We start from the raw sequence: 19,874 nt of genomic DNA, 5'->3' as shown, positions 1-19,874 counted from the left end.
TGGGAAACAGATTTGGGGGAAAGGCTTGGGTGACTGAAATCAAGAATTCCATTTAATGCTCTTTCGGTGGATTGATTCTGTAGATTTATTCTGTCAGAAGTGGCCATGAGCAGAAATTCACTTAAAAATAACCTCATTGTTGATCCTGTTTGAGCCATGAAATATCTGCTTTGTAAAATAAGATTACAAAACTAAATACTGTAATTATTCCTCTCAACCTCTTATAACAAGTAACCATGTGAGAACTATAATGATTCTCAGTGCACAGCACGTTTTGAGCTTCACAGAGGAAAGTGCTGATAATATGTGGAAGGCTCATTAATTTAGTATCCAGAAATGCATTATTGGATGCAGTAGTGCTAAAAATAAGAGTAGAGATCTAAAAATACTAGCACAGTCTCCTCCCATATAAATGCTCCCTCTAACATATTAACAAGTAATACTGCTCCTGTTCATGTATCCTGGCCTAGATTAAGAGTCTGTGAACATTAAAATAAGTAATTTGACAAAGCTTACAATCTAGAAAGGTATTAATTAGTCCATTATATAGTCAGGTTCTTGACTAGAGGACTAATTATTAATTGTACAGAATTACTCATAGAAAGCTAAACATGGGTCTTCATGTGATATCAGTTGTTTCATTACATTGATTTTCAATGTTTTGTATGAAATAGTGCATGCAATAACAGCTATTGCCCAAATTTCATTGTCCTCTGAGGCACTCATCAACCAAACTGATGAGATATATAACTCATTCTTGAATATTTCTAGAGAATTCCCAGTTGGATCAATTTAATAAACATAAAGAAAATGTGTACCATGTGTCAGAAACTGCAAGGGGCTGAGGATACAAAGTCAAAGTTTTTATAAACTGCCTCAAATCCTCACTTCTATTTTTAAATAGTAGCTAATATTCATTGAGCACTTAGTGTGTTCCAATAAGTGTTTTAGATAGGTTCAAGGAATTACTCAGAGTCAGTTATTTTTATACAAATTTCCTCACACTACAAGGAATAGAATGACCAACTTGTCCCTGTTTGCTTGGGACTGCCTCAGTTATTTTTTTAAATTAAGGTGAAATTCACCTAACATAAAATTAATCATTTTAGATTGTATATTTTGGTGGCATTTAATACATTCACAATGTTATGCAATCACAACCTCTATCTAGTTCCAAAACATTTTAGCACTCCAAAAGACACTCTCTAACCCATTAAGCAATCTCCTATTATTCCTGCCTCACTCCAGCTGCCAGCAACTACAAATCTGTCTCTTGTCTATATAGATTTACCTATTTTTGACATTCCACATAAATAGAACCATACAATACATGACCTTTTGTGCCTGGCTTCTTTGACTTAGCACAATGTTTTTAAGGTTCATCAACATTGTAGCATATGTCAATACTATAATTTTTTTGTAGCTAAATAGTATTTCACTGTAAGTATATGGATTATATATATATATGGATTATATATATTATATACCTTATTTGTATATGGATTATATATATTATATACCTTATTTGTTGATTGTCAGTGGTCAGACATTTGGGTTGTTTCCACCTTTTAGCTATGGTGAACAGGGCTTCCATGAGCATCCATGTACAAGTATTTGAGCACCTAATCCCCATTCTTTAGGGTATATACCCAGGAATGGAATTCTGGAATCATATGGTAATTCGATGTTTAATTTGTTGAGAAGCCACACAACTGTTTTCCACAGGGGCTGCACGATTTTATATTGCCATTAGCAATACAGAAGTGTTTCAGTTTGTTCCCATCCTTGTCAACATTTGTTATTCTCCAGTTTGTGTGTGTGTGTGTGCGTAATTATAATCATCTTACAGGGTGTGAAGTGGTGTTTCTTTGTGGTTTTGAGTTTCATTTTTCTAATGAAAAATGCCTAATGATGGTGAGCATCTTTTCAGATGTTTATTGGCCATCTGTCTATCCTCTTTGGAGAAACAACCATCAAGTACTTTGTATATGTTTTACTTGTATTGTTTGTCTTTTTGTAGTTGAGGTCTAAGAATTTGTATATATTCTGAATTTTAACTCCTTATCAGATGTATGATTTACAAATATTTTCTCCCATTGTGTAGGTTGTCTCATTACTTTCTTCATAACAAAAGTTCTAAATTTGATGAAGCGCAATTTGTGTTTCTCTTTTTTTCTGCTTTCAGTGTCATATCTAAGAATATATTGCCAAATCCAAGGTCACAAAGATTTAGGCCTACATTTGCTTTTAAGAGTTTTATAGTTCTAATTCATATATTAGGTCATATCATTTTACATTAATTTTTGCATATGGTATGATGTAGGGGTACACTTTCATTATTTTGCAGGTGGATACCCAGTTGCTCTAGTACCATTTGTTGAAGAGACTATTTTTTCCCACTTCATTGTCTTGGCACCCTTGACTTAACTGTCAATTGGCCTATGTTTGGCAGTAGTTTTTGTGACATTGGCTGTAGAAACACTTTTCTAGATATGTCTCCTCAGGCAAAGGAAACAAAACCAAAATTAAACTATTGAGACTACACCAAAATAAATTGCTTTTACACAGTGAAGGAAATCATCAACAAATCAGAAAAGTAATTTACTAAATGGGAGAAGATACTTGCAAATGATATATCTGATAAGGAGTTAATATCCAAAATATATAAAGAACATATACAACTAAACACCAAAAAATTAAATAATCTAATTAAAAATGGGCAGAGGACCAGAATAGACATTTTTCCAAAGAAGATACACAGATGGCCAAGAGACACATGGAAAGATGCTCAGCATCACTAATAATCAGAGAAATGCAAATTAAAACTACAATGAAATATCATCTTACACCTGTCAGAATGGCTAAAGTAAAAAACACAAGAAATAATGAGTGTTGGCAAGAATGTGAAGAAAAAGAAACCCTCATGGGAATGCAAACTGGTGGGAATGCAAACTAGTACAGCCACTGTAAGAAACAGTATGGAGGTTCCTCAAAAAATTAAAGATAGAATCACCGTATGATTCAATAATCTCACTACTGGGTATTTACCCAAAGAAAATGAAAGTACTAATTTAAAAAGATATATGCACTCCTATGTTTCTTACAGGATTATTTACAATAACCAAGAAGTATAAGTAACCCAAGTGTCCATCAATGGACGGATAAAGGAAGAGATTATATATATAAATTATACATATATGTTATATATATGTAATGAAATATTACTCAGCCATAAAAATGAATGAGATCTTGCCATTTGCAATACGGATGTATTAGTGGGTATAGTGCTAAGTAAAATGAGTCAGTCAAGAAAGACAAATACCATATGATTTCTTTTTTTTTTTATTTTTATTTATTTATGATAGTCACAGAGAGAGAGAGAGGCAGAGACATAGGCAGAGGGAGAAGCAGGCTCCACGCACCGGGAGCCCGACGTGGGATTCGATCCCGGGTCTCCAGGATCACGCCCTCGGCCAAAGGCAGGCGCCAAACCGCTGCGCCACCCAGGGATCCCTACCATATGATTTCATGCGTGGAATTTAAAAAACAAAACAAATGAACAAAGAAAAAGAAGATTCAAACAAAAAGACAGACTCAAATACAGAGAATAATCTGATGGTTGCCAGAAATATATAAAAAGGATTAAGAGTACACTTATCTTGGTAAGCACTGAAAAATGTAGGATTTGTTGAGTCATTATATTGTATACATGCAACTAAAATAACAGAGTGCTAATTATACTTCAGTAAAAAAAATAAAACAATAAGAAGCTACATTAAATACAAATGCAGCACAGTGAGATTTCAATGTGTTCTACACATACACATTTTGTAATGCTTATACAGAATGGTTTAACAAAACTTCTTACAAGATATATCTAAGAAGCTACATTAAAGACACAATAGCACAGTGCAATTTCAGGGAATGGAACATGTTCCCATTTTGTAATGCTTATACAGAATTTTTTTTTCCAAAAAAGATTTTAAAAAAAGAAAGAAAAAATCAATTGGCCATACATGTTTTGGTTTATTTCTAAACTATTAATTCTATTCTGTTGGTCTATAGACCAACATATATGTCTGTCTTTATGCCAGGACTCAAACTCTCACTTCTTGAAGTGGAGGCGGGTAAGGCAGAGAAAGGTTCATGCCAAAAAATACATACATCTACAAAAATGTGAAAATAGAGCATCTATCATTCAAGAGCTCACAGCCTAAATCAGGAATGTACAATCCCTTTAAATGATACAAAATATGTCATGAATGTACACATCACATTTGTCTAGGGAGAGGGATCCATAGTTTTCCTTAGATTCCCAAAACAAACAAAAGGATGAAAATCAATTAAGAGAACAGTCATTCTTAATCCTAAGTATATATTAGAATCCCCCAGGAAGCTTTTAAAAACTACTAATTCTTGGAAGTCATACCTATAGGTTCAGATTCAATTACATGGGAGTGAGGTCCATGTATTAGTATTTTTCTAAAGATTTTATTTACTTATTCAAGACGGAGAGAGAGAGAGTGAGAGAGAGAAAGACACATGCAGAGGGAGAAGCAGGCTCCATGCAGGAAGCCTGATGTGGGCTCCATGCAGGAAGCCTGATGTGGGACTCCAGGATCACGCCCTGGGCCAGAGGCAGGTGCAAAACCGCTGAGCCACCCAGAGATCCCCATATTAGTATTTCTTTAAAGCCCCCAAGTTATTGTGATGTGTGGCCAGTGTTAAGAACTCCTTGTTTTTTTTTTTTCTTTTAAGGTTTATTTATTTATTCGGAGAGAGAGAGAGAGAGAGAGAGAGAGAGGGAGAGAGAGAGGCAGAGACACAGGCAGAGGGAAAAGCAGACTCCATGCAGGGAGCCCGATGCAGGACTCGATCCCAGGTCTCCAGGATCACACCCCAGACTGCAGGCGGCGCTAAACCGCTGCTCCACTGGGGCTGCCCAAGAACTCCTTGTCTAAAGGGAGAATCATTAGTATCATAAATGATATCATTTACTATATATTATATAAATGATTACAATACAGTATGATGAATACCAAATACAGATATCTATAATAACTGTTCTCTTTTCCCTTAAGGTATCATAGATTATGAAATTTCTGATATAATTTGGAGACTGAGAAGAAATTTTAACTCAAATCCTTATATATATTTTTATTTTCTCTATCTGTTTCTGGATGCTGCCTCAAAATATCTTACTGAGCCATGTTTGACTGCAAACTCAGAAACCCTGAGCCAGGGCCACCAGCAAAGCCTCTCCTGGGTTCCTGACCCTTAGAAATTGGGTGAGACAATAGATATTTGTTGTTGCAAATAACAAAGTTTTGGGATTATTTGTTATGCAGTAATGGAGGATAATGCAGATGGCAAGTAAATATCTAAATGCTGTATAAAATAAGCATGCTCTCTATGAATGTTCCCATGTGTAGAAGAAAGACAATGGTTGGCCTTGTGGTGAGGAACTTGGATTCCAGTTGAGCCTCATTAATTGCTCTGTAAAATGGGAATGATAATACTTATTTCCTTGTCCAGAATTGCATCACATGTCCATACCTAAATCAATTATGGCTCATCCCTTTGGCTTAGGCTGGGGCTGTGACTGGTTAGAGGGAAATAGATATATACAGAGCATCAGGGTGTACTTGGACAAAGTTCTCATGTTTTTTGAATAAGATTAGAAACCATCTCCTATCATCACATACTAATAACATGACCTAGAATAAATTGCCTCTCTAAGCCTCTCAGAACAGAAACACTGATGACAGGTCTTGAGTGCTTACAGTGGGTTAAGTAAACAAGAGAAACAAATAAATACAAAAATTATAATTTTTTAAATGTTACATGCCAAAGAAGCTTTGGAAAAATAATTTTGATGTAACTGCCAAAAGTGTTCTGTATTTAGCATATAAAATTTAGAATAGAAGATTAGCCTTCCCTAATGCAACCACCTATAGCAATGGCAGGAATGAATTATGTAATGTGATGGTAGTACTAAGGAAATTAATAGTATCTAAAATATCTTCCAATCAGTAAAAAGGAAGAATATTTTTCAAAAGTTGAAAAATTGCCTGCTGAGGACTTCTAAGAGAATCTGGAAATTTAATTGAGGAGATTTTTTATTCTAGTTAATTGATAACATGACACCAATAAAGAATTATTTCCTAATGCCAACACATGGACACAAATAAAAAACATAGTATGGTAAAATTTAACTTTCTTCAGCAAATAAACAAAGAGCAAAATAGCAAAGCAAAGTTTCCTATAGATATAACTGAAAATAAATTACAGGAGAGTTTTATAAAGCACTTAAAATCTTCAATTTTTATAGATTTCCAAGTTTGCTGAATAAGGACTCAGGGCCCATACATTTTTAGACTGCATTTTTTTCTGTGCCACAAATGATTTTCTATATATCTTTTTTTTCCAAAGCTAGTGAATAGTTATTAAGTTTCACTGTCCCTTTGTATGAGCTGTATCCTATAATATGGGTAAAGAAAACAACAATAGCACTTTATGAGCTTTATATAAAGTTAGTGGAAAAGAGATCATCTGGGTAGTTATTATTTTACAGCTTCTCTTAGGTATTTATTTGGTAGCTCATGGGACAGGCAATGTACCATGGAAGCAAGAGTTTGTTTTAACCTTTAATAGTAGCTTCTCTCTAGATCCTAGTTTGAACATTCAAATCAGTGTTCACACTTGAAGTCCTATAAAATGTGGAGTGAGGAGTTGGGAACACAGGTAGAATAGGTGAGACTCTTCTAAGAATCAAAATATCATAGTACTGGATTCTGGACATTTTTAATTCTAAGTAGTCTAAATATTTTCTTGTTAGGTAAAACTTGAATGATAACTCTTCATTAAAAGAGTACTGGGGTGGGTAGCTCAGTCAACTAAGTATCTGACTTGATTTTGGCTCAGGTCATGATCTCAGGGTTCTGGGATCCAGCTCTGCATTGGGCTCTCCACTTAGTGGGGTGTCTGCTTATTTCCCTTCCCATCTGCCTCTCTCCCTGCTTGTACTGTCTCTCTCTCAAATAAATAAATCTTTAAAAAAAATTTTAAATAAATGATAAAAGAGTACTAAGTTTCTAATATACAATATGTCATGTTTGCTTGTAGATATGTAGATATCTACATACAGATACTTTATTTTCAGTTGTAAGATTGCTTTAGTTAGAATTCTAGACTCAGGGGTCATTTGTTATTTAACCACTTCATGCCTCAGTTTCCTTGCCTATAAGTACTTATTTGAACTCTGTAAAATGAGGATAATATCTACCTTATATATGATACTTGTATTAGGATTAAATGAGTTAATACATGTCAAGTAGTTAGAATAATGCCAGGTACAAATATTAGTATATTTTTTATGAAAAAAAGTAAAACTGTATATATTCTTTTTACTCATCTCTAACTCTTTTGTGCAAAAGCTGTTTTTTACAGCAGTGGCTGCTGTGGTTTCTAATCTTAGCATGGAGAGTTTATTTAACTGGATGTAGGAAGGCCATGGATTTACAGGGTTCTGATCCTATCACACCCAGGCCTCTGCTTTATACTCTAACCTCTTATGACAATGACAGAATCACTGCCATCCAACTTGCCTGGCTGCTTCTACAAAACAACTTAATTCTCTGTGTCCAGCTCACGGGGAACAGATGTTAAAGTGAAAAAATAACACCATAACAATTTCCCCTAATTAGCACCTTTGTAAGTAAACTGAACAAGAAGACTGAACTGTCCTAGAAACTAAATTACCCTCTCATTTGTGGGCGAACCTTCCAGCTTAGGGGATGAGTCACTACAGTGGAGATAACTCCTCCGTGCCTCTTCTGTGAATAAATGGAGGCTTCAGTCTTTCAGGCTATAAATCTGGCCATTTCTAAGAGTACTTTAATCATTCTCCATATTTTAAGAGCTCATGTTTTCACACTATCTTTCTTCCTTTTTTTTTTTTTTTTTTGGCTTCTTCTCCTTCATAAATACAAAGTGAGATAACTGTACTTTTAACATTATAACTGACTAAGAAATTCCACTATTTTGATGACCTCCTATCAGGAACAGCATAAAAATATTACTAAATTAAGAACTAGTAATCTCTTAAGAGAGAGAGAGAGAGAGAGAGAAAGGGATTGAGGGGAGGGAGTAACCATTTTATCACAAGAAGTTCCCAGTCAAAATCCCATCATACCAATGATGATTTTAGATGTTCTAACATGAAATCCAGTATTCATTTGAGAATATTTTCTCCTGACTTAACATGCAGTATCCTCTGATAGCATTAATTTTAATATAATGAAAGGAAACTCTATCATCTCAACTATTTCATTTGCATACTATAATTTCTATATGATTCAGGTCCATATCAATTTGAAGCCCAGGAGCCAAAAATAAATGTATCATTATCACCAAATTGCAGAATTTTTTCTCTTTATAAAGATGAATTTATTCTTAAAATAAATTTATTCTAATCCAACTTGAAATACCAGCCACTATCACAGTAGACTATTCTGAAGGCTAAAAGAAAAGCTAAGGGATCCTCTGGTCTAAGTCAGATCACTTTTAGAACCCATCAAGGAGAGGGGTTTCAAACCCCATCTTAGGATTCCCAAAGGAAAGAAATTTCATAACATCTCCCAATAACTTCTTCTGCAGCTTTGACTATAGGGTATGACAATATAGCAATGAAATATATATCCATAAATCAGTCTTGAAAATCTTTCATATCCCACAAAGGGAATTTCTCAGGTCACTAAACTAATATTTTACTTTTCCTGCATTAGACAAGTTGTTAAGATGAAATTTTAGCAAGTTGTCTTTTATTGAGCCTCTTATTTTCTTTTTCCTTTAGTGTATTTTAATAAATGACATAATACTTACTAAAAATTCTTTATTTTGACTTAAAGGATTTATTGTGAAACTGCCCCTATGCTGATCTTTAATCATTGTAGATAATATTGTTATCTATGATACTCTTCTAAAAAAAGGCCCATACTTATTCTCTCATGTAAAGGAAGGAAGGAAGGAAGGAAGGAAGGAAGGAAGGAAGGAAGGAAGGAAGGAAGGAAGGAAGGAAGGGGTAAAGGAGGGAAGGAAGAAAGAAGGAAAGGGGGAAGGAAGAAGGAAGGGAAGAAAGAGGGAAGGAAGGAAGAGAGAAAGAGAGAAGGAACAGACCGATACACATTAGTGATTGGTCATGGATAGCTGGAATATTTTTGCTGCAAGAATACTAACCAATCCTTTTAGGAATTTTTTTTGTTTTGTTTTTTGTTTTTTTGTTTTTTTGTTTGTTTGGTTTTTTTCTTTTAGGAATTAAGTACAAATGCAAGTTTATGAAAGTCTATCAGTTCTTATAGCTTATAAGATTGAACTTTCCTTTTTCAAAAGGACTCATAAATGTTTTTGTTTCACAAAGAATGTTTATCTTCTTGAGTTTCTTTCATATGCTCCTAAAGAGCAATGTGGTTTTGTTTAGTAGGTATTTATTAATACCCACTATCTATCAAACACTGTGTTCAAGGATGGAGATACAAAGATGAGTAAAACCAGATTCATACCCGTGGAGCCTGCAGTCTTGCAGGAACCACCAACACATAACAAACACATCATTTCCATGCAAGGTGCAAGTGCCATAAGGAAAGCTTCTCCTGGAGTATGGGAGGCCAAAGGAATATGACATCAGGGAAGGCTTCCTAGAAGAGTTACTGTAACTAGCAAAATTTCTAATTTATTTTTTAAGAAAATAGTCTGTGTAATAGAAAGTTTAAAAATACTCAGTATTTATGGCAGGGAACTGGGAGGGCATGTATTAGAAGGTGAGAGTGAGTAAGAGGCAGAGTATTAATCAACTGCGTCACTGACAAAAGATTTCATATAAAACGCTTAAGCAGAGTTGGTGAACATTCACAGATATGCTGCTAAAATTCTTTTTTTTTTATTTTTATTTATTTATGATAGTCACAGAGAGAGAGAGAGAGAGAGGCAGAGACACAGGCAGAGGGAGAAGCAGGCTCCATGTACCGGGAGCCTGACGTGGGATTCGATCCTGGGTCTCCAGGATCGCGCCCTGGGCCAAAGGCAGGCGCCAAACCGCTGCACCACCCAGGGATCCCGTGCTGCTAAAATTCTGACACAATCACAATCTGGTTTTTTTCCACACCAAGCAATTCTCTGACAATGGCCGAATGTCCTACAATACAACTCAATTCTGACACTATCTATCTGAAGGTAGCATCAGGTTCCACAGATTAAAGGCTCAGTCCCATAAGACTGGCCTCCCTACCCCACCCACCAACACACACACTTCAATTCCAGGTTTCTGACCCACCAGCTATAAACTGGTGGTTCCCATGACTCCCTCCTTGGGTTTGGTTAATTTGTTCAAGCAGCTCACAGAACTCAGAAACATTGACCTATATTTACCAGTTCATTATAAAGGGATATAGCTCAGGAACAGCCAGATAGGAGAGATATATAGGACAAGATATAAGAAGGAGCATACAGCTCCCATGTTCTGAGTGTGCCACTCTCCTCAAACGTCCATATGTTCACCTACCCGGAAGCTCTCCACACCCCATTCTTTTGGATTTTTATAGAGACTTCATTACATTGGCATGATTGATTAAATCATTGGCCATTGGTGACTGAACTCAATCTCTAGCCCCTCTTCTCTCCTGGAAGGGGGTTCCCCTGGTAACCTACCCTCATCCTCAGGAGCTAGCCAAAAGTTACCTCATAACATAAACTCAGATGTGGTTGAAACATGTTTGTTATGGATATCAAGACACCTTTATCACTCTTATCACTTAGGAAATTTTAAGGATTTTAACAGCTCCCTGCCATAAATGTGACTTAGAGCAAATACATATTTCTTATTATAAATCACAGTATCACAGTCCCCACCCTGGGCTTCAAACACAAATCCCTAATAGCAAAATAATCATAAAAGTCAAAAGATATTGGCAACATTACTAAAATCTCATTCAGTCATTAATAACTATCCAGGCCATAATCATCATATTGTATGAAAATGTCTCCTAAACTAAGGCCACTCAGGTTTTCAGGCTTCCTTTCCATCTTCTCAGGTTCCAAAAGCAATAGCAGTGCCAGCAATATATGGCTTCACCATGGGAAGAGACATACCATTTCTTGCTCTGAGGCTTTTTTGAGATGTTAATTTAATATTACATTTCCCTCATTACATAACCCATTTATTTATTCCTTTACCCATAGCTACTATTTTTCTTTCTCTCTGTTTATATCCAAACATTCACCTGGGAAGGGACATTAGATTCAGTCACTGTGCTGGTCTAGATTGCAGGCAGCAATACTAGTCTAGAAAGTGTCTCCCATTCTATCCATACTTACTATGATAGGGTAAGTTTACACAAATGCAGAACTAGTGGGCTTTCTTTACCACCAGGCAATATAGCTGCATTTACTGTTAATCCCAATTTTGCCAGATGGGGTAAAGGCTCCCCGCCCCACCAGGTCCTTAGGAATTCTGACATAAATATTAAAAACATAGTGACAGTTTCTTACTTAGAAATTATCCCTGGTTCCAACTCCTGTAGTTGCAGCCCTATGACCACTGTATCAACTCTACTTATTGTTTTTCCCAAAGAAGACTGCATTATTATCACTTGGATGCTTTAAACAGAGAAATATACTTGAAGCTGTACTTCTGGAGAAAGGAGGACTAGAGAGCATCTCTGCATTTATTTTTAAAACAATAATCCTAGATCAGGGCAGCCCTGGTGGCGCAGCGGTTTAGCGCCACCTGCAGCCTGGGGTTTGATCCTGGGGACCCTGGATCGAGTCCCACGTCAGGCTCCCTGCATGGAGCCTGCTTCTCCCTCTGCCTGTGCCTCTGCCTCTCTTTCTGTGTCTCAATGAATAAATAAATAAAATCTTTAAAAAAATAATAATCCTAGGGATCCCTGGGTGGCGCAGCGGTTTGGCGCCTGCCTTTACCCCAGGGCGTGATCCTGGAGACCTGGGATCGAATCCCACATCGGGCTCCCGGTGCATGGAGCCTGCTTCTCCCTCTGCCTGTGTCTCTGCCTCTCTCTCTCTCTGTATCTGTCATAAAAAAAAAAAAATAATAATAATAATAATCCTAGATCATTGTTTCATAAGAAACTTCCCTCTATCCCCTGGGTGGACCAGTATTTGGTAATCACCTTTTAAAGAAATGACTCTCAAGTTTTGATATATTTAAGAATAAGTGGGGTTGGGGCACCTGGGTGATTCAGTAAGTTAAGCAACTGATACCTGCTCCAGGTCATGATCTCAGGGTCCTGGGATCAAGCCCTGAGCCCTAAGTCACATTCTCACATTTGGTGAAAGTTTTAACACACAGCAGACATTGGTCAGTGCCCACCCTTACTCCTTTGGCTTCTTCCAGCTGCCAATATTTACATCTCTGGCCTGAGGACATTTCCCAGAACTGAGGGCCAAAGGCCTTACATAACAAACAAAATAGAAGAGCCAGGATGAGCAACCTCAGAAGCAGCCCTCAACCAACAGCTCTCAGGGACTCACATGTATAAATGTTCCAGCTCCCTGGCTCTTTGGTGAGGTGATTCTGGGGCATGTGCTTACCTGCAATGAATAAGCTCTAGCTGCTCATTGTGGTAGCTGGCTTAATAATGCACCTTTCATACACTGCCTTCCCTTCCCTGTATTCTTTCCCTATTCCCCTTACACTGATGTGCTAAAGCTGGCTCAGACCAGGTCATGTGAGTCTGAGAGCTAATTGTTAATTTCAGGAATTTTGCAAGCCAGGTTACTTCATGTTGTAGCTTGAAATAGGCCATAGTGGGAGTATTTATACCCCAGAAATGGGCTATAAAGGAAGGAAGGAAGCCTTCCCCAAGAGCCAGTTGTTAAACATTTACCATTAGACCACTAAATTATGATGTCATTATTCACTTGTTCTATTAATTAGTCAATCTTACTGCAACAAGTAGACAAGGAGTGGCAGTAGATCAAGGTTCACTTCAAGGTATGCCTCATAAAACTGTACTGGATTGTAAGAGATCAAGAAAGATGTTGCCTAGATAGGTGATCTTTCCATTGGGCTTTGCTTGGGGGTTTACATATACAAATAGTTTTAAGAGACTAAATTTTCAAATCCTCAACTTTCATAAGTGCTCTTTCCAAAAATTGATTTGCCAAAGAATGAGGCTACTTCTCCATGGTCCTTCTCCCCATTTTATAGAGAAAAAGAAATACCTTCACACACACACACACACACACACACACACACACACACCAAATCTCACTACTGGGCATTTCTCTGGGTCTCCAAGAAACTTTTTTCTCTGGGTAAAAGTCTCCAAGGCCCCAAACAAAGTCATAAAGGGAAAGACTTATTTGGAAGAAGACTCCTTCCATTATCAATCAAAACATCTTGAATACACAGAATCTTCTGTTCACCCCTGTTTTATATGTAACTACATATAGATAAATAAATATATTTTTATTTTATTACAATATTTTAGAACATAATATTTTATATATTTAATAATACACAATATTTATATAAATATATGTGAATATAAATATATATAAACATAGTTGTTAAGATGAAGTTTACATTAAAAAGGAAAATATTTTGATCTATTTTGAAATTTTCCTGAATTCAAAACAATTAAGGAAATACAGATGAATAAGTCTGATTCTTTTTGTTGTAACTGGAGTGCTTTACAGGACTACCTAAAAATTTAAGACTTTGAAAGACCCCGTAGCTATAAATTTTACATGCCTTCTTTGCTATTTAGGGTGCTTTATCCAGTAAGGTAATTAAGATACATATAGTCAAATCATATTGTAAAATATTTAGCCAATTACATGAATTCTCATTTCATTTTACAAGATATTCAATATTTTCTACTTCTTAGTAACAAAAAAATGAATTTACTGAAACTTACAATTAAAACAAATTTTAGATGTCAACTTAAAAATGACTGAAAGGGGATATAGTTTTTAGGAAAATTCCTTTACTGGGCACAGGAGCAAAGAAGTTTGGCATTTCGAGCTGAAGCTACTTTCACAGACCCTTACTATTAGCCTGGGAAGTCCAGCATCTCCAGAGGTGGATTGGACAGGGTCAAATAATACCCTTCCACAATATCCAAAAGAAAGAAGAGGAAAAAAAATCCTTCTGAAAAATTTACTCTCTGCAAGTGTTCATTATAATTGTTATTTAACAAAGTACCTTCATTGATGTGTGAAAAAAAAGTTTGTGAAAACAATCTAGAAGATGTTACTTTTAAAGCACTGTGATCTTTGAAAAAAAATTATGTATTTATTCAAATATATATGTGTTGCTCTAACTTTATCAGCAGATATGCTCAAATATACACATCTGAATATTGACTTCTGTCATATTTAAAAAGAGTGGTAAAAGGAAAAAAGGAAACCCTCTAATTTCTATGAATAGTCATTAATCCACAGCCAAGAGTATATCTCATTGCTTTATTTTTTCAAGCATATGAAAAAGTTAGCTTTTTTTAGATCCTATGATCTAAGTGTACCTGATGTAAGTTCTACTATGGAGTCATACCAGATAGTAAATGTCTCTATTTATAGTATCAAAGCAGTAAATGTGTTTCAAACATAGGCTAAGCCTGGGTATTTATGAGGCACCTGCACAGTCTTTAAGAGTTCATTGGCAGAACACATTTAATCGTTTCTTCTAAAAGCATCTACTAAAAACAACCTTCTTTTCCCTCTTTATTAGGAATTCCAGAAGTTATGGTCTCCCATAAAATCGAAATCACGTGGAAGTAAAATTTATATTCTTCCAGAAAGTTCCTCCCAGCATTACAGATGATGTATCTGTGGCCCTCAGACTCTGTGGCAGCCATCTACAGTGACTGTTCCAATAAAATTCTCAATTTTAACTTGTTTTGGCAACTTGATGATTACATTTAGCCAGATTGGAAGTGTAGCAGCAAATAACATTTCCTTGATCAAGAAAAGAGAAAGTGTGAGTATATGTGTGTTTTATCAAACAGCAATCTAGGGCCTCTGGGTGGCTCAGCTGATTGAGCCTCTGGCTTTTGGTTTCTGTTTAGGTCATGATCTCAGGGCTGTGAGAAAGCCCGCTATGGGCTCCTGCTCAGCTCCAGGTCCACTAGGGAGGGAGTTTCTCCATCTCCTGCTCTGCCCTCTGCACATGCACACACATGTGTGCTCTTTCTAAATCAATCAATCAAATCTTTAAAAAAAAAACTCAATGGCTACTCTTTGTTCAAATAACTGTAGATATCGCCTTACTTTTTTTGGCATAAACAATGTAAAGAATGGCAAGAAATAAACTCTGTTTTAGTGGAAAGAATCCATACTTATTTTGTTTTCTAGAAATGGGTGAAATAATCTATCCTGACAGTTCATCTACTTGTGTATGTTGGGAAATTCGCTTAAAAATTCTTTTCTGGGACACCTGGGTGGCTCAGCAGTTGAGCGTCTGCCTTCAACTCAGGGCATGGCCCCGGAGTCTGGGGATCTAGTCCCACATCAGGCTCCCTGTGTGGAGCCTGCTTCTCCCTCTGCCTATGTCGCTGCCTCTCTCTCTTTGTGTCTCTCATGAATAAACAAACAAAAACCAAACTTAAACAAAATTCTTTTCTTTTACAAATGTGTTCAGCAATATTGATTTAGCTTCTGCTTCTCATGTTCAAGCCATGAAATCAAATCATTACTTATGTGCATGAAGGGAAATGAAAGACTCAGAAAATGATTTCTATTTATATATATATATATATATATATAAATGTATACATATATATGTATGTATTTTTAAATCTAACACATTTTAGAAAGAGAAAGGGAATAAAAATAATGAAAGATTTCAATGGTGAAAAGAACTATGCACGTTCAATCTAGAGAAGGATACATATGCTTAAATGACAATTATGAAAGGGAGCTGCCATTGGTTTTACTTATTATTTTTTTTTATTTTTTTTAATTTATTTATGATAGTCACAGAGAGAGAGAGAGAGGCAGAGACACAGGCAGAGGGAGAAGCAGGCTCCATGTACCGGGAGCCCGACGTGGGATTCGATCCCGGGTCTCCAGGATCGCGCCCTGGGCCAAAGGCAGGCGCCAAACCGCTGCGCCACCCAGGGATCCCTGGTTTTACTTATTATTGATGAAGGACAACAGATTTAAGAATTACCCTGTGGACTCAGGCTCCATTGAGGGTAGCTCCTCAGGCCCATTATGGAAGCTTCCACAACCCTCTACTTGGTAGAAGCAGATAAAGGGCTCCACTCCCTGCCTTCCTCCCTCCACCTATTTCCTTTTCTTGTTTTTCCTTGTCTCTCTCCCTTCTTGGTAGCACCCAGCTTAGCTGGTGCACTTTTGTTTCTCACCATCGTTAGTCTGCCCAGTTATATCTGCCCCAGTTTATTGAGGAGCCTCAATTTGTTCTGTATAAACAAAAACATCTTGTTTCTTTCAGTAAATAACTGCCTCCACATATTTCTACCAATTCTCTCCCCTCCCCCCGCCTTCCCCTAGCAGGCCTCATCCCTTCCTCTTCTAGGTGTTGGCTCCTCCAGTGTTAGAGAACTGAAAAATGAAGAAATGGGACCAATGCCTCCTTACTTGACAGAGCAAGGAAGGCTGCAGTTCTGACTGTTGTCAATTCTGTTTCTCTAACCAAGAACAACTGGCTCTGTTGCTGTCTGTGTGCCTGGGGGCCAAACACTGGTCTGGAAAACATGCAGTTCTTTGCAGGACAGCCTTCCCACTGCAAGGTTTCCAGATTTGGAAGGGGGGCTCTGGACAGACTACTCACCCACTCTTAGTTCCTACCCCTGGCCATCAGCCCCACAGTCTCTTGCTTCAAAGAATTCCTCTTCCAGAAAATAGCTTAGCCCCATCCCTCTCAACTTTCATGCCCTTTTCAGCCTAAATGGAGGAAGTACCACTGTGTCTGTGCAACTTGCTCTTCCAGGCTGTTTCTTTGCAAATCTTTCTCTACTTGTCCCAGGAGCAACTAGCACTCAGCAGGCCCAATGGGTCTCAAATTTTAATGAAGAGATCCTTAGTTTCTCACTCTGTGAAGGTGGGGACAGCAGAAGAGTTCAGGCACCCTGTCCCCTGCCATCCCCCATCTATTCACACCCACCCTCTCCACCCCACCTGCCCCATCCCCACAAACTCTCTTGGCAATCTTGAGATCTCCTTTCCTTGGTCTTGGGAGGTGATAATGCATATATATGGAAAGAACAGCTTCTCTCCACAAAGACAGAACCTTTCTAAAGGCAGCATTTTCCCTCCACTCACACACACACACACACACACACACACACACACACACACAGAGTTTACTTGGGGACCTTATCTAGGATGGGGAAGCAGAGAAGGTGGTTGGTTATAGAGCTGGTTCTCAGCACCAGCACCTCTCACTATACCCTGGCAGCACTCAAAATGTAGGATGTGAGGTATTTGGTGCTCTTAATCCCTCAATAATACATAAGGAACAACATTTCTATCCCATTATGCATGGAATGATCTAGATAAGTCACTAGGCAACTTCCTGACTTTAGGTACATTTGAGAGAGAGTTTTGGACTCCTGCTCTTGCCTTGCTGATGCTCAACCTTCCTGCTGATATTGACACTAGTCAGGCAGTTCACTGTTTCTCCTTAGTCTCAGAATAGTACCTGGTATATGGTACAGATAGAAGATACAGACCAAAACTTCTTATTAACTCAGGTACTCTCATAACATAAAAATATACAACAAACTCAGTGAGGGTTAAGACCTAGGAGCAGAAACTGACAGCTAAGGTCATCCTATCATTTTCCTAAGGACCTGTGCATGTACCCTAGTTCACATCTGCCAGAAACAGCCTTCTCTGTATATGCATTTTATACCAAGCAGAATATTCTTGAATTACTCCCCATCCTCCCTCAACCCTGAGGGAAAGAGCATGCTGGATTCCCTTGAGTTGTGGTTACTTCCATGTTTATCTAAAAGATGTATGCTTTTCCTCAGATGATAGATTTCTTTTTATTTCATTGGATGTGCATTTTATCCAAATCCTACCACCTCAAGGCAGAAGTCCAATGGCAAAGCTTTAGCAACATCATTCTAAGTGGCACCAGAGTTAAATGTAGAGAACTATCATTTTTACAGAAATCAAAATATATGCATTAAGGCAAGGCAACTGCCCAAGGCTCCTGTGCTTTGGGGACCATAGAAAACAGATACCTGTGTAGCAACTGAGGTGGTATCTATTGGAGGAAAAGCAATAGCTGAGTAGTTGGTGAAAGGAAAAAAATCACAAGGTCTTGAACACATAATTCTAGAAATCTATAATTTCTAACAGTTATCACCAAGGAGAAGGGATAAGATTGTCCCTTCCCTAAGACACATTCTCCAAGAGGTCCCTGAGACTTCTTTTCCCTACAATGGTTACAATAGCACTGCCCTTAAAGGTTTTATTACCAAAATTCTGCCTGTTTCCAAATGTGGATGGAGGAAGGAAAACGAATGAGGGATATATTTGTATGGAAGTGACTTCAAAACTCTGAAATTATGGAGCTGTTATAAATGAGCTTCTACATGGTTATGACTCCAGAATTTTTTTCCAACTCTGAATTTACAGGCACGAAATTTATTTTTCCTTGGTCACAGATATACATCTGTTAATGAAAGTGAACTTCAAAACATGTTTCTTTTCTCGAGATTTATGTCATGAATGAGTAAGGGAGAAATGGAACTATCTAGGAAAACCACTGCATGGTTCTACCTTCTTTTTAAGTATCAAAAATACAACATCACTCCATTCTCAATTATATTCTTATGTACAAAACACACAAAAGATTTATAACTGATTTCTTAATTTATCTGCCTTGATAAAAAATTTAGAGTGTTAACAACTCATTGCATTATAGAATGATAATCTCTAATTTGATTTCCTGGTAGTATACAAGAATTAATCTGTCCTTCCCCAGTTGAATGTGTCAGTAACTCCTTGGAAGTAAATTGCTCTTCACAGGAATATTTAGAGAGAAAACAAACAAACAAACAATCTTATTCTCTAGGAATTTATTTTATTATATATTTCTAAATATGTAGTTATATATGCAGATTGTCCAAGTTTATCAGGATCATTTCTAAACACTGCCTTAAAATAGTGCATAAAAGTGCATGGCACATATTAACTAAGTTAACAATCCTCTAACTTCACCGGGTCCTACAACTCTTGCACTGCTCAGCCAATGCTAACAAACTATAAGATCCAAATTTTATACTGAAAAAGCCATATTAAGAATTAACTAGCAGGTTCTAGGCACACAACCCTGTCTCTTCTCCAGAGAAATGGAAAGTTAAAATAACATCAATAAGCTGCTTCCTGGAGCCCTTATAATGCTGGGTACAATGCTAGTCTTTCCATATACTTCCCACTAAATTCTTGTGACAACCCTATGAGGTAAGTATTTTAGAGATGAGAAAATTCTCATTCTCTAATAAGAAAAGGCCAGGGACTGAATTGCTTCGACTTGATTCACCCAGTAGACGGGGGTTGGGCCCTTAGAAGTGTAACAACAACTTATTAGTCTATAAGGCCTGAAGTTAAAAGATTTCGCTTGGGCTTTTGCCTCTTTTCACACATATGACTAGAAAAGAAAGAAAATAAAACATAAGGCAGGATCCTAGAAATTTTTTCTGCTCTATGTCAAGTTTTTAAAAGGTTTGACCAGGAGGTCCTTCATAGTCCCATTTCTAAAGGGAAGGTGGGACAATCTTGCAGATTTAGTTTGCTCTGACTCTCCTTAACACTGAGATGTATGCAAATAGAAGCTCCCTCATGAATATGTAAGCAGTACATATTTTCCAAATGTCCGC

At 37.1% G+C, this 19,874-nt stretch overlaps 1 long non-coding RNA gene across 1 annotated transcript in view; it reads right to left on the bottom strand.

Moving 5' to 3' along the window:
* LOC140617350 (uncharacterized) overlaps positions 1–19,874 on the bottom strand; it is a 174,507-nt gene that overhangs the window by 40,139 nt on the left and 114,494 nt on the right. The gene's annotated exons all lie outside the window — the stretch shown is intronic.

Source organism: Canis lupus, chromosome 25 (assembly GCF_048164855.1).
Source record: "Canis lupus baileyi chromosome 25, mCanLup2.hap1, whole genome shotgun sequence".
In the NCBI taxonomy this organism is placed as follows: domain Eukaryota; kingdom Metazoa; phylum Chordata; class Mammalia; order Carnivora; family Canidae; genus Canis; species Canis lupus.
The sequence above is the reverse complement of the archived record's forward strand: the minus strand, read 5'-3'. Positions and strand labels throughout refer to the sequence as shown.